Source organism: Eleutherodactylus coqui, chromosome 1 (assembly GCF_035609145.1).
Source record: "Eleutherodactylus coqui strain aEleCoq1 chromosome 1, aEleCoq1.hap1, whole genome shotgun sequence".
Taxonomy (NCBI): Eukaryota; Metazoa; Chordata; class Amphibia; order Anura; family Eleutherodactylidae; genus Eleutherodactylus; species Eleutherodactylus coqui.
The window spans coordinates 179,663,813-179,679,599 of NC_089837.1; the positions used below are offsets into that span (position 1 = coordinate 179,663,813).

General features: G+C 43.4%; 1 protein-coding gene across 1 annotated transcript in view; it reads left to right on the forward strand.

Moving 5' to 3' along the window:
• ADGRB3 (adhesion G protein-coupled receptor B3) overlaps window positions 1-15,787 on the forward strand; it is a 918,092-nt gene that overhangs the window by 263,638 nt on the left and 638,667 nt on the right. The gene's annotated exons all lie outside the window — the stretch shown is intronic.

Here is a 15,787-nt window from a genome sequence, read left to right on the forward strand (position 1 = left end):
AAAGTGTAATCAGACACAGTTTTCTTTACTATCAAAATATTTTTTTGAAATAAAAAGATTACTTAAAAGACAGATGTGAAGTCATTGCGATGGGGCTATAATTTACATAACATTGTTATTAATTTTACCTTATTTTAGTCATTAATGAGTTTGAACATTTTCATGTTATGGCAGCTGTGACTTTATCAGCCAACTACAATGTTTAGTCATGTTCTTTATCCTGCTGGCTGAATAAATTGATTCCGGGAGAAGCTGACTTGATGCTGACTTCTCTGCCTTTTACAAGCTCATTTTATTTCAAGTCTTCTGTCCACAGCTATTTACCTTTATTGTTTTCTGTATTACAGTACTAAAAATGTAGCAAAATTAGCATAAGCCTTTTTGTAGGTTTGTATGTTTGGCTACTGCTTAACATAAATTTACAAAAATTCTATTACGCATACGCGTCTATGAAAACATTGTATACTTAATGTAAGTTCTTGTAGGTTTTATTCCACATAGCGATGACTATATTTGAAGTTTATATTTTACTTAACTAGAACCAAAATATAATATCAAAAAGTTTGCAATTTAAAATTACATGATCAAAATTGGGCTTATTTAACATCTATTTGCAATTCATGTTTTAGACTTCAATTTCTCCAAAATGTTACTTTTTCTGTTGTAAAGAAAAAAATAAATGAATTAATAAAATAGGAAATACTACTGTATTTTTATTTTTTCCTATTAACTAGATGCCTGAGTTTAGAAATATTTCAATTAAAGTAAGGAAAACATTTCAGATACAGTGTATAAATTAAAAGAAACTAAAACTTTTGGATAAGTAGGGATCAGGGTGAGTTGCAGTAACATATAATTGAAAGATTTTCCTTTTTGTATATTGATAAGTAGAATAGGCTCTTTATAAACCTCAGTTGACCCTAAATGCAGATGTGCCAATTAAATTAGAATGCTGAAAAACAATTCCACTGCAAATGTCTGATGTTAGGCTTTGTGCACACTGGCATTATGGCTGTTATTTGTTTACACGATGGATGTGACAGATCTTCTTTAAACATCATAATCTATTAAGATTCATTCTATGGATTAGTTACAGTATGTTTCTATATGATCTGTTTTTCTCTTTTGGCCTAAAAAAGCCTTTACCAGATTTTATTCAAGTGTCTCGTTTTGTACTGGCAGAGTAGGCCAACTTGGTAACATTCTTTTTACACAGCATTTTTCTTTGAGTTTGTATCTGAAGATTCCATCTGAAGCTCTGTAGTTGGTATTTAGATGGGAGTCTGGATGGAGCTAGATACTTAAATGTGTCAAACAGACACCACTTTTGGTCCAGGTTTCCAATCCTTGTCATCATTTTGAGAGGTAAAAAATCATTTTTATGTTCTCCCAAAATAATTGTACATGTTTTATGGAGAAAAAAAAATTTGGTGGTTCTGTATTGCAAGAGCCATCATTTTTTAAATTTAGTTTCTCCTTTGACATAGCCACAAGGGGGCTTGTTTTTTTGCAGGATGAATTTGAGCCTTTCTTAGTATCATTTTGAGTTAAAAACAATTCATTGGTTAACTTCTATTTACATTTTTGGAGAGGGTAATGGGAAAAAGGCAGCAAATCCATCATCAGTCTTCTTTCCTTTTAATTTTTAACACTATGCACTATCCAGTATAGGTGATGTGTTATTTTTTTTATACAGGTTGTTGCAGCTGCGACAGCACCAAATTTTTGTCTTCTTATTGTATGTACTTTTAAACAGTAATATGATTTAAGGTTGGAAAATGTGTTTTGGTGAGGAGGACTTTTCTGATTCAAAATTTTATTTCACTTTATTGTGATCATTTAAGTGCAAAACATAGTGCATTGGAATGCTTTGTACTCCAAGCACTATTACTAATCGACCTTAGGCCTTAGTCAGACGGGCGTTTTTTTGCGCGATTTGCGCATGCGCATGCGTCCGGCGATTTTTTTAAAACCATTGCTTTGCAATGGTATCGGACACATGAGCGCTTTTTATGCGCTCATCCGATAAATTATAGAACAGAAATCGCAGCAAATCAGCGCTGAGCCAATCAGGGGGCAGGTCTGACTCACACCCCCTTCACACCCACTGCAGGCCGGCCACGGGGAACTCCGACTGCCGGGAGCAGGTGAGTATGTATATTTTTTTTATTTTAACACTTTTCTGGATGAATTGCAGGGAAGGGCTTATATATTTAAGCCCTTCCCGACAATTCATCCCACACTTGCCCCCAGCGCATTGCTTTCAATGGAGCCGCTGTATTGCCGGCTCCATTGAATGCAATGCGCTGGACAGCTCCAGCCCGTTTCTAATGAAACGCGGCTAGGAGCAGATTTTCGGGCGATTTTCGGGCACCAGTCACGCGATTTGCGGATGCGCATCCGTCATGCGATCCGCAAATCGCGCGAAAAAACGCCCGTCTGACTAAGGTCTCATAGTAAATTGATACACAAGCTGTCAGGCCATGTCTTTAGCAATACCTATAAGGCAGATAGTAATGGCAGACCTGGTAGCCTTTTTAAACCCATGGTTACCTTGGTAATGAATGTTCACAACACAATTAAGCCAAAGGGCACTGACGAGTGACAGATTGAACCACCTCCACCTGTAAACACATTAAATCCTGTGGTTGCAATTGACTATGGCATTTAAGTGGATAAAATGGCTGAATTTGGAGTTATCTCTGATCCTAGTACCTGGACCAGGAATATGTCTGTTTTTAAAAGCCATGCTCCTGCCACTGATCTAGTGGATACACTGGAAGTACTCACAAAATTATTGTGTTCTAATCTCGTACATTTTTGGCATATCCACAAGAAATACATAAATGTGTAACAGATGCAGGTCTCACCTCTGGGAACACCTATCTCCAGAATATGGCTTACTCAACCCCATCACAGCTCACCTCTGTGAGCCTGGGATTACGGAAGAAGCTAAACTGACTGTCCCAGACAGTATCTGTAACTCTTATAGAAGTGAATAGAAATTACAGAAACACTTTAGAAATGGGACTAACACTGTTTCCATAACTTCTGTGGTTGCAGCTGCCATGGCATTAGGATGGCTATTCCCATTTCAGTCATTATTGACTGAGAAGAGTTAGAAGGGAATACCCTTTCCATAGTGGCAAATTAGATGTAGACATTGACAGTGGCAAAATAGCTGTAGACTTTTTTATGGCTATCTAAAAAGATACTCAATTTATCAAAAATTGAAATAATTATCCATTTTTTGTTGAAGCCATTATACTGGTAATATTTTATATAACTGTCTTGCATTTAATTTTCTCTTTTTCACTATTACCACTACCTGAGCATAACTTTTCAGATGCAGCTGTATTTTTTTCTTTAGCAATTTAATTGGTTTGACTTTCTAGTTGAATGTACCAGCAACTTGTTTGTACTTTTAACTACCCCAGGGACAGATAGACTTTTACAATCATTAAATGTAGATGTTCCATCACTATGCTACAATATATCATTTTGGATCTATGGCAAAGCACAGTCACTGCATTCCTGCTTTAGAAAATAATGAGTTCTCAATTGACAGATAAGCCAAGGGCTTGAAATTCCATAGCATTTAAAATTAGGATGACATATTAAATTTAGGTAAACCCATATTATTATTGCTATTTTTTATTATTATTATTATTATTATTATTATTGCTACAATGTACTATTATTATGGGGTAATTGTTTAACTCGGTTAATACCAGTACCAAGTGCTAACCTGTATAATTATTATTATTATAAAGAATAATAATTTAATTTACATGCCAATCCATTGTTATTTTAACATTTTTTTTTGAAAAGTTAAATTTTGTTGCCTATGCTCTCAATTTCTCTTTCATTAGAATCATCATTATGGTTTGTCATTTACGTTTTGCTCTCAGTTTTTTACATTTTTATTTCTATCATAGTATGCATTAATTTTCCTTATGATAAAATGTGTGTGTTTAGGTAGAATAAAAACTTATGTTGTACATAAAAACATACAATTTTTTGAGATGACCAATAATCAAAAATTTTTTGTCAAAAAAGACCTACAGCATGATTTCTCTATGAGGGCTCAGTCACACAGGCGCATCTGGGCGCCGACACGCTCGTGTTACTGCACGAAGAAGACAGCTGCACTGCAGGTTCGGATGACTCTCCGCACTGTCGGAAGAAAGAACACATGACTGGCAATGGAGCCAGTTATGTGTTCTTTCTTCCGGCGGTGCGGAGAGTCGTCCGCATCTGCAGTGCGGCCGTCTTATCCTGCAGTAACATGGGTGCACCGGATGCGCCCGTGTGACTGAGCCCTTATCGTCAGGTTTTTATTGCTCTGTGCAAATATTTTCTTTTCTATCACATTGTTGTAAGCCATACTCCTGCTATTTATTTAGTTAGGTATGTTGATAGTCATGTTATACTCAAGAGCAATCCAAAGTGCAATTGATCAACTATATGGTGATGTATGTATATCCTCAACATTAGGCTAGAGTTATGCGGTGGCTCTGGCAGCAACGCAGGTCATTAGCCCAAAGATTGCCATGTAGCCCTGTAACAGTATAGCATAATAAAAGCTAATGTGGTCACGTTGAGGGTGTCAAGTTGCTGCAACCACAGTCAATAGATCCAGCTTTTTCAAATATTTTGTGATCTCCAAGTCAGTCGTGGTAACTTGGGAGCCACAACATGACCACATTGCTTGTACTATAATGTTACAAGGCTATGCTGCGATATTTGGCCACACAACCTGCGTTACAGCTATACTCTCTGTGTAGCCAAGCATTAATCATAATAAAACATGAAAATACATAAATGCACATACATAATTAGAAGACATAAAATGTAATAAAAGTAATTATTTCTTTTTACTAAGGGTGGCCATATGCATGCACATAATAATTTATTTTACATACCAAATTTGGATAAACCAAATTCACAGATAATATGTTTAATAATAGTAAGATGTTCAAAATAATTGGTTTAAAATAAAAAGTGATATTTATCAAAGAAAAATAACTGTAATGTGTATCCAATTTAAAAAGCTGAAGTGGCAGAAGTTTCAGCAAACATTTTTAAAGGTTTTTACTATTGTAACTTTGGAATAGCTGTTTTTTTAATAGTTATGTACAAGTACATAAACATTTTCATGATTTTGCAATTTAAATTGGATTAGCATTAAGCAGTGACCACTAGGTGATTTCAGTGTCATTACTAGGTTAAATTTTTTGGAAATGGGTAGCATAAATATTAAGACAGTTTCCATTTACAAGGTCAGGGTGCATTCAGACGAGCGTGGTTTACATGCTGCTACAGCAACGTGTAAACCACACTTCTATACCAACCAATAGGTTGCTATGGAAGCGCTCACACAGAGCTTTTTTACCAGCGCAGAATCTGCACTGGTAAAAAAGACAGGACAGCGAGTGCCGACTCGCCTGTCAGCTCCATGCTGAGGCGCTGTCCATGATGCTGACCACAGACTCCTATGGGAGCCACGGCAGCACTTTGCTCGCAGCACGGACATGTTAACGGGCTGCTTTGTGGATCAGCTCGTTCACTGCAGGATTCCTGCATGGTAGCAGAGTGGGTTACACATTGCTGTAGCAGCGTGTAAACCATGCTCGTCTGAATGCAACCTCAGATGGTAAACTATATTTATTTATACAGTAAGAAGCATGAGTACATAGGTTGCATCTACAGCATTGATATATATATATATATATATATATATATATATATATATATGGCACAAAATAGCCTTAAAAAACAGTTGGCACAAGGGTTGAAAAATTGAAAAGAACTGTACTGTGGCTAATATTAATTTCTTCCTAAGCATTTCTTCTTCCAAGGCTTCAGTCATGAATAGCCGCACAAAAAAAATGCACATTGCATATAGAAAAGTCACGTGAACAGGTGCATTTAAACTGCCCATAGGGTATATTCAACAGCTAGGGTCGGTAATGTGAACTGTAAAAATCCAAATAATTAATGTCAAATTCTTTGAAGTGCGTGTTTGTACTTAGGGATTAGTCCCACGGGCACATCGGCGCCCGTGTTACTACAGGAAGAAAACGGCCGTACTTCAGGACGGACGTCTCTCTGCAGCGCCGGAAGAAAGAACATGTGACTGGCTTCATTGCCGGACATGTGTTCTTTCTTCAGCGCTGCGGGGAGTCGTCCTGAAGTGTGTCCGTCTTCTTCCTGCAGTAAGGGCTCAGTCCCACGGGCGCATCGGCGCCCGTGTGACTAAGCCCTTATGGAGTTATTAGGGCCCGGTAGATACACAAATCTAAAAACACTATCTCATGATTGGAAAATTGGTGGGAAAAGGATAAACCAAATGTGTTAAAATTTCTTTCAAAAACAAGGCTAATGAAGGTTCATCAACAGTCAAAAACTCTTTTTCATTTTTACTCAGAATGGCACTTTGATAAGAGAAGTGATAAATGAGTCATACGGTGAGTTATAATAAGGAAGAGGATTACCATTCATAAACTTATCATCGGATAAAATATTGAAGGCACCTTTGAAGAAGTTAGTCTTGCCCTATTTTACCACTTCACTGCCTTTATAACCTGGGCAGATTACCGTGTCAAAATTAAGTGAGTGATTTAACAGCTGTCGGTTCACTACTGGTGAAGTTCTGCTTAATATCAATCGGTGGCAAAGAATGAAATTTGATACTCATCAATACAAAAAAAGTTGCACTTGCAGAGCCCCGGTGATAGATAGGATTGAATGTACATTTCAATTTAACATCTACTCTAACAAAAGTATCAGTGGAAGGAGATTCAGAACCCATCGGAATGTCAGTAGTAGAGTTATTCCTTTTGGGAACAAATAAAATAGGAACATGTCGAGTTAATGTGAGTTTCTGGATAAAGGAATTCAGATCAAGGTACAACTAAAGGCTATTATGAGAAAGTAGTAGGACAGAAAGACAAACCCTTGGAAAATAATGAAAACATTTGTGTGCAATTAAAAAACAATTCAATAAATTAAACATTTTTACTGTTTGACCCTATATTTCTTTATAGGGACATTTTTCCTTACAACATTTCCTTTTTCCTCCTCTACATTCTCTAATGTGCTTTAATTTTGACTGACGGATAGTTTGATGTGGGGAAAATTTCAGTTATTATTTGGCATTTGGGACTTGGGGCAATCAGTAATAAAATGGTGGTAGATTGTCTGACTGGTGTAAGAGTTGATGTTAACATTGGGGTCAAGTGATTGGGCAACTCTAAAAAACTGAGGAGCCTGTACTAGGAAAACTGTCTGATGAAGGGGCAGTAAGTGTATCAGGTAACCAGTGGGAACTAGAGTCTGGAAAATGGAACTGAAGGAGCCTGAGGCTTGCATGAAGGTTGTTCTACCATAGTAGTGGTAGATAATTCAGCAAGGGATGAACTGCAACAAGAAATAAATTCAATGTCATGAATAGAAATATGTGAAATCCCAAATGCTTCAGAGTCTAAAAGTACAATATTCCCCCTAACTTAGAGGCTGTAGGTAAAACAGTATTCTTCACTGTGAGTTAATATCTAGATATATCAGTAATTGCAGTAGATGAAACCCGCACATCAGTAAGAGATTGCAGTCTAGTTGTCATTTCATCTTTTTTAAAATCCCCCTTGGAACAGTACCAAGAGGGAACAACACCAGCAGTCCAGATTGCGAGGCAAATGGAGGGTTAGCTGGGGAGGGCGTGGGAATGATGATGGTATTGACCGCAGGGGCCAAAGTGACAAATCTATGCTTAGAAGCCTTAAATATCCTGGTTTTATTAGGAGTAGGGATTTTGTGGGTGCACTGAGACCTGGAAAACGCTGCAACAGATTAAGTAGATTGTATATCAATATTTGAACCATGAACATTAGTGATACCTATAGTATCTAAATTAGATAGGCTATCCAAAACAGGTAATACAGAAATCTGATCAACACGATCTTTATTACCCTGGGATCCCACAGGATGGAAATCCTGCGGAAATCTTGCAGTTTGGCCGCACCGAAAAACCGTGAAATTTCTGCGGGATAAGCACTGCTTCAAAACCCGTAGCAGTTTGCTGCGGGTTTTGAAGCGGTTCGGCCACCAGCATTCCATTGCGGCTTTCTCTCCCCATAGAGAGGAAAGAGGCAGCAACGGAAAAAAAAGAATTGACATGCTGTGGCTTTCAATTCCTCTTCGCAGCACCGGCTCAGACGGATTGGCCATCCCGTGTGGACGAGATTTTTGCAAAATCCCAGGATTAGAGCCACGGGTAGATTTGCTGCACAGAAATTCTGCACGGAATATCTGTGGCAATGAAGCCGGTCACATGTTCTTTCCTCCAGTGCTGCAGAGAGACGGTCGTCTGCAGGTACGTCCGTCTGCTGGTGTCAGTCACACGGGCGCATCGGCGCCGGTGTACGGGTGCCGATGCGCCCGTGTGACTGAGGCCAAAAGCTTTTTTACTCTCTTGAAAATTGTTTCAATTTCAGGTTTCTAAATCTGTTCACATGTTGAAGCAAATAGATGATTAAAATAAACATAGTTGGCATAGCAAAAAATAAGGTTCAGTACATGTACACATTTTATAAAAAACAAATCAAGCACCTAGAAGGATTTGTCATTTTGCTGCAAAACTCAGCATTCAGTTATATCTCAGATATGCAAATGATGGGAGTTGTGGTGTGATTAGATAAAGGGTCTTGCACTTGAGCCCCAAAAGTGGTACCACCCTTAGCTTATAAAAAGGCTCTCAGAAACTACTTGTGTGTAGTGGACCTCTTTTTCTGCTTGTGTAGAGCCTATTGACCACTAGACATGTCTTAATGTCGCAACCAAAGTGATTTTGCCCAGTTAACAGTTTGAGAGGGGGTGCATTATGGGAATGCATGAAGCTGGATGGTCGTATTGATGAATTGCCTGCCACCTCAGCTATTCTGACTAAACTGTTTAGGATTTGTTGGGACCAGTAGATGCATCTATGTATGCACATAAGGTGATCAGGCTCAGGATGCCCTCAACAGACTCTCCGTAGAGACGATAGTCTGATCATCTGACAAGCATGAGCAACTGCAACTGTTTTGTTGTTCTCCATCCAGAGACAGGTAGCACCATCGTTAAAGACCCCTGCATTGTCATAACCATTTCCAGGCACTTGGCTGAAGGACATTTGGTCTCACAGTGCTCATTATGCCTCCCTTTGCAGTGCTATCATAAACGAAGAAACTGGACTGCTACGGAGTGGAACCAGGTTGTCTTCAGCTTTGAATCCAGGTTTAGTTTGGGCACTGATGACAGCTGTGTTCATGTCTGGAGACATAGGGGAAAGCTCCTCAATCCTGCTGAGGACTTGGCTGAGCCTAGATATTGTCTTACTGACAGTGACTCTTCACTCTTCTCAGAATGTACTGAGAATATGCAAATAATCATCCTGGAGCTTCAATCCCTGGTTCAGGGATGTCCTCAGAGCAACTGAACCTGGCTAAACCCAGCAACTACACCACTCTCAGGAGTCTTGTCTCTTCTCAGAATGCACTGGGAATATGCAAATGATCTTTTTTGAGCTCCAATCCCTGCCCCCACTGCTGCTTTTATTGTCTTTTGGCCCATTGCATATGACAGTCAATCACCCCTAGTAGTGGTGCGAGGGACAATGGTGGCTCAGCATTATTTTCTGGACAACTTGTAACCACATATGTTGCCTTTCATGGCAGGGCTTCCAAGAGGCATTTTCCAGCAGGACAATGATTTGTGGCACACAACAAGGGTCTCACAGGAATGCCCCCAAAAGCTTGCCCCACTTTCATGGGCTGCCCAGTCTGGTCGCCAGATTCATCACCAATAGAACATGTGTGGTACCATCTGGGATGCCAACTTCAATAGCCTACAAGTTTGTATGATCTAGAGGCTCAGTTACAGCAAATGTGGATCAATATGCCATAGAATACCTTATGGAACCTGTATGCCTCCATGCCGACTTGTATCACATCTTGCATCCAAGCTAGAGGCAGTCCAACAGGGTATTAGAGCCTCCCTTCAAGTCTTCGGTTTTTTGCAATAAATTATTCTTTTGCTATGATATTTGTAATCACTTATGTATATCAAAGTTACAATCACACATACACAGTTTCATTTGATTTTGACAATTCCTTCTAGGTGCTTGATTTTCTTAAATAAATATATATTTTTTAACCCTATAGCAATAATGTGAATGATGAAGGCAACAGAACCATCAAATAAGATGGATAACCATTTATGGAACTCCAAATCCTGGGGAATAGGGGATTGAAATGACAGGTGAGGTGTAGGACTCTAGGAATAATGTTCTTGGGCACATATAAATTAAGAAAACGTCAATCAATGTCATTAGCAGTTTTTACTTTCATGAGATCTTCCAATCTCAAAAAAAATCTGTCATAGTCCTGGTATCATTTTCATTATAGTTGTTGGCAGGAAACTCAGTGGGGGAGCATGATTACCCACGAGTTCTCTCACTAGAAGGTCCTGAGCTGTATCCCATTTATTACAAAAGTCTACAAAGTGATCCATAATTAAATAGAAAATAACAGGCGACAAGCAATGATGGATTTGAAGCATAGAAATATATGCAGATGCACAAGGAGCAGCTATGGGGAGGAGTAACTATAGAACGAGTAACTCCTCAAGATAACTGGGGATCCAGAAAACAGCAATGGGATCCAATGTAGACACTAGAAAAATTCAATAGCTGAGAGCTGCCTCTGATTGGTCACAGTGCTCAGCCAATCAGAGACAGCTCTTTCAGATTTTAAATCCCCGGCTGCTGAAAGCACTTCAGAGCAGTGCAGGAGACGACCCGGCTGGACGCACCTGAGCCCCGACAGCTGCACAGAGGTGAGTATATATATATTTTTTTAAATTTTTACACATTTTAGGGATGATTTTCAGGGAAGGGATTATATTTAAAGCCCTTCCCCGAAAATCACTGCAGGGCTGGCTGGCAGCCCAGCTCCAATGAATTCAATGGGAGGACATTGCAGTCCTCTGCCACAGCTGTGACAGCTGTGGCAGAGGATTTCTTCATCTCCCCGGGGAGTCCGATTGTCATTGGACACTGTGACAATGCTGTCACAGTGTTCAGTGATAAGGGGACTCCCCATAGAGATGAAGAAATCCTCTGCCACAGCTGTTACAGCTGTAGCAGAGGATCGCGATGTTCTCTGCATGTCAAGAGGACCGCCGCTGCTGCCGCCAGCCCCATTGACCAAAGGTGACACCCCTGAATGTGACAGCATCCAGGGGTTTCACATCCCAGGAATTCCGTGCTGCAGCTGTCACAGCTGCTGCAGGGGATAGCGGGCAGCGCACTTTTTGTGTGGAAAAACACGGCCAAGTGCTTTTTTTTCTGTGTGCCGCCTACTTCGGTCACGCAAATTTTTGAACACATGCGTTTTGCGCACAAAAATTTGCACGTTAAAAGGCCCGTGTGACTGAGCCCTAGAGGAGTTTTCAGGATTAAACTATTGATGACCTGTCCTCAGGATAAGACATCAGTAGTAGAGATGAGCGAGCACCAAAATGCTCAGGTGCTCGTTACTCGAGACGAACTCTTTGCGATGCTCGAGGGTTCGTTTCGAATAATGAACCCCATTGAAGTCAATGGGCGACCCGAGCATTTTTGTATATCGCCGCTGCTCGCTAAGGTTTTCGTTTGTAAAAATCTGGGCAATTCAAGAAAGTGATGGGAACGACACAGCAACGGATAGGGCAGGCGAGGGGCTACATGTTGGGCTGCATCTCAAGTTCCCAGGTCCCACTATTAAGCCACAATAGCGGCAAGAGTGGGCCCCCCCCTCTTAACAACTTTTACTTCTGAAAAGCCCTCATTAGCAATGCATACCTTAGCTAAGCACCACACTACCTCCAACAAAGCACAATCACTGCCTGCATGACACTCCGCTGCCACTTCTCCTGGGTTACATGCTGACCAACCCCCCCCCCCACGACCCAGTGTCCACAGCGCACAACAAACTGTCCCTGCCCAGCCTTCAGCTGCCCTCATGCCACGCCACCCTCATGTCTATTTATAAGTGCGTCTACCAGAGGAACCGCAGGCACACACTGCAGAGGGTTGGCACGGCTAGACAGCGACCCTCTTTAAAAGGGGCGGGGCGATAGTCCACAATGCTGTACATAAGCAATGAGAAATCCAATCCTGTGCCACCTCCATCTGGAGCTGCACACGTGGGCATAGCAATGGGGAACCTATGTGCCACACACTATTCATTCTGTCTAGGTGTCTGCATGCCCCAGTCAGGCCGCAGTTTTTTATAAATAGTCACAGGCAGGTACAACTCCACAATGGGAATTCCGTGTGCACCCACAGCATGGGTGGCTCCCTGGAACCCACCGGCTGTACATAAATGTATCCCATTGCAGTGCCCTGGACAGCAGAGCTAATGTCAGATTAAATGCAGGTGGGCTTCGGCCCACACTGCATGCCCCAACCGGACCAGGGTTTTTAATTCATAGACACAGGCAGGTACAACTCCCTATTGTGAAGTCCCTGTGGACTGACAGCATGGGTGGGTGCCAGGAAGCCACCGGCGGTACATAAATATATCCCATTGCATTGCCCATCACAGCTGAGGTAATAAATTCATGTTTAATGCAGGTGGGCTTCGACCCACACTGCATGCCCCAGTCAGACTGGGGTTCTTTAGAAGTGGACACATGCAGTTACAACTCCCTGTGGACCCACAGCATGGGTGGCTCCCTGGAACCCACCGGCGGTACATAAATATATCCCATTGCATTGCCCATCACAGCTGAGGTAATGTCATGTTTAATGCAGGTGGGCTTCGGCCCACACTGCATGCCCCAGTCAGACTGGGGTTCTTTAGAAGTGGACACATGTAGTTACAACTCCCTGTGGACCCACAGCATGGGTGGGTGCCAGGAAGCCACCGGCGGTAGATAAATATATCCCATTGCATTGCCCATCACAGCTGACGTAATGTCATGTTTAATGCAGGTGGGCTTCGGCCCACACTGCATGCCCCAGTCAGACTGGGGTTCTTTAGAAGTGGACACATGCAGTTACAACTCCCTGTGGACCCACGGCATGGGTGGCTCCCTGGAACCCACCGGCGGTACATAAATATATCCCATTGCAGTGCCCAACACAGCTGATGTTACGTGAGCTGTAATGCAGGTGGGCAAAAAATTAATTTGATTACACTGTAGGCGAGGGCCCCCAAAAATTGGTGTACCAACAGTACTAATGTACCTGAGAAAAATTGCCCATGCCCAACCAAGAGGGCAGGTGAAACCCATTAATCGCTTTGGTTAATGTGGCTTAATTGGTAACTAGGCCTGGAGGCAGCCCAGTAAAAATAAAAATTGGTTCAGGTGAAAGTTTCAACGCTTTAATGAGCATTGAAACGTATAAACATTGTTTACAAAAATTATATGACTGAGCCTTGTGGGCCTAAGAAAAATTGCCCGTTCGGCGTGATTACGTCAGGTTTCAGGAGGAGGAGCAGGCGGAGGAGGAATATTATACACAGATAGATGAATCAAAAAGGTCCCCGTTTTGGATGGTGATAGAGAACGATGCTTCCATCCGCAGGTGCAGCCTACGTATTGTTTAGGTATCGCTGCTGTCCGCTGGTGGAGAAGAGAAGTCTGGGGAAATCCAGGGTTTGTTCATCTTGATGAGTGTAAGCCTGTCGGCACTGTCGGTTGACAGGTGGGTACGCTTATCCGTGATGATTCCCCCAGCCACACTAAACACACTCTCTGACAAGACGCTAGCCGCAGGACAAGCAAGCACCTCCAGGGCATACAGCGCGAGTTCAGGCCACATGTCCATCTTCGACAACCAGTAGTTGTAGGGGGCAGAGGCGTCACCGAGGATGGTCGTGCGATCGGCTACATACTCCCTCACCATCCTTTTACAGTGCTCCCGCCAACTCAGCCTTGACTGGGAACCGGTGACACAGTCTTGCTGGGGAGCCATAAAGCTGTCAAAGGCCTTAGAGAGTGTTCCCCTGCCTGCGCTGTACATGCTGCCTGATCTCTGCGCCTCCCCTGCTACCTGGACCGCGGAAATGCGCCTTCGGCCACTAGCGCTGTCGGATGGGAAGTTTACCATCAGTTTGTCCACCAGCGCCCTGTGGTATAGCATCATTCTCGAACCCCTTTCCTCTTCGGGAATGAGAGTGGAAAGGCTCTCCGTATACCGTGGGTCGAGCAGTGTGTACACCCAGTAATCCGTAGTGGCCAGAATGCGTGTAACGCGAGGGTAACAAGAAAGGCATCCTAACATGAAGTCAGCCATGTGTGCCAGGGTACCTGTACGCAACACATGGCTGTCCTCACTCGGAAGATCACTTTTAGGATCCTCCTCCTCCTCCTCCTCCTCCTCTGGCCATACACGCTGAAAGGATGACAGGCAAGCTGCATATGTACCCTCAGCAGTGGGCCAAGCTGTCTCTTCCCCCTCCTCCTCATGCTCCCCCCCTCCTCCTCCTCCTCTGGCCATCCCCCGCCTCCGTTTCCGATTCCAAAGCGTCTGCCTTTATGCTTTGCAGGGAACTTCTCAAGAGGCATAGCAGAGGAATGGTGACGCTAATGATTGCAGCATCCCCACTCACCATCTGGGTAGACTCCTCAAAGTTTCCAAGGACCTGGCAGATGTCTGCCAACCAGGCCCACTCTTCTGTAAACAATTGAGGAGGCTGACTCCCACTACGCTGCCCATGTTGGAGTTGGTATTCCACAATAGCTCTACGCTGCTCATAGAGCCTGGCTAACATGTGGAGTGTAGAGTTCCACTGTGTGGGCACGTCGCACAGCAGTCGGTGCACTGGCAGATTAAACCGATGTTGCAGTGTCCGCAGGGTGGCAGCGTGCGTGTGGGATTTGCGGAAATGTGCGCACAGCTGGCGCACCTTTCCGAGCAGGTCTGACAAGTGTGGGTAGCTTTTCAGAAAGCACTGAACCACCAAATTAAAGACATGGGCCAGGCATGGCACGTGCGTGAGGCTGCCGAGCTGCAGAGCTGCCACCAGGTTACGGCCGTTGTCACATATGACCATGCCCGGTTGGAGGCTCAGCGGCGCAAGCCAGTGGTCGGTCTGCTCTGTCAGACCCTGCAGCAGTTCGTGGGCCGTCTGACTCTTCTCTCCTAAGCTGAGTAGTTTCAGCACGGCCTGCTGACGCTTGCCCACCGCTGTGCTGCCACGCCGCGTGACACCGACTGCTGGCGACGTGCTGCTGCTGACACATCTTGATTGCGAGACAGAGGTTGCGTAGGAGGAGGAGGAGGAGGAGGGTGGTTTAGTGGAGGAAGCATACACCCCCGCAGATACCACCACCGAGCTGGGGCACGCAATTCGGGGGGTGGGTAGGACGTGAGCGGTCCCAGGCTCTGACTCTGTCCCAGCCTCCACTAAATTCACCCAATGTGCCGTCAGGGAGATATAGTGGCCCTGCCCACCTGTGCTTGTCCACGTGTCGGTTGTTAAGTGGACCTTGGCAGTAACCGCGTTGGTGAGGGCGCGTACAATGTTGCGGGAGACGTGGTCGTGCAGGCCTGGGACGGCACATCGGGAAAAGTAGTGGCGACTGGGAACCGAGTAGCGTGGGGCCGCCGCCGCCATCATGCTTTTGAAAGCCTCCGTTTCCACAAGCCTATACGGCAGCATCTCCAGGCTGATCAATTTGGCAATGTGCACGTTTAACGCTTGAGCGTGCGGGTGCGTGGCGGCGTACTTGCGCTCGCGCTCAAACAGTGGCGCTA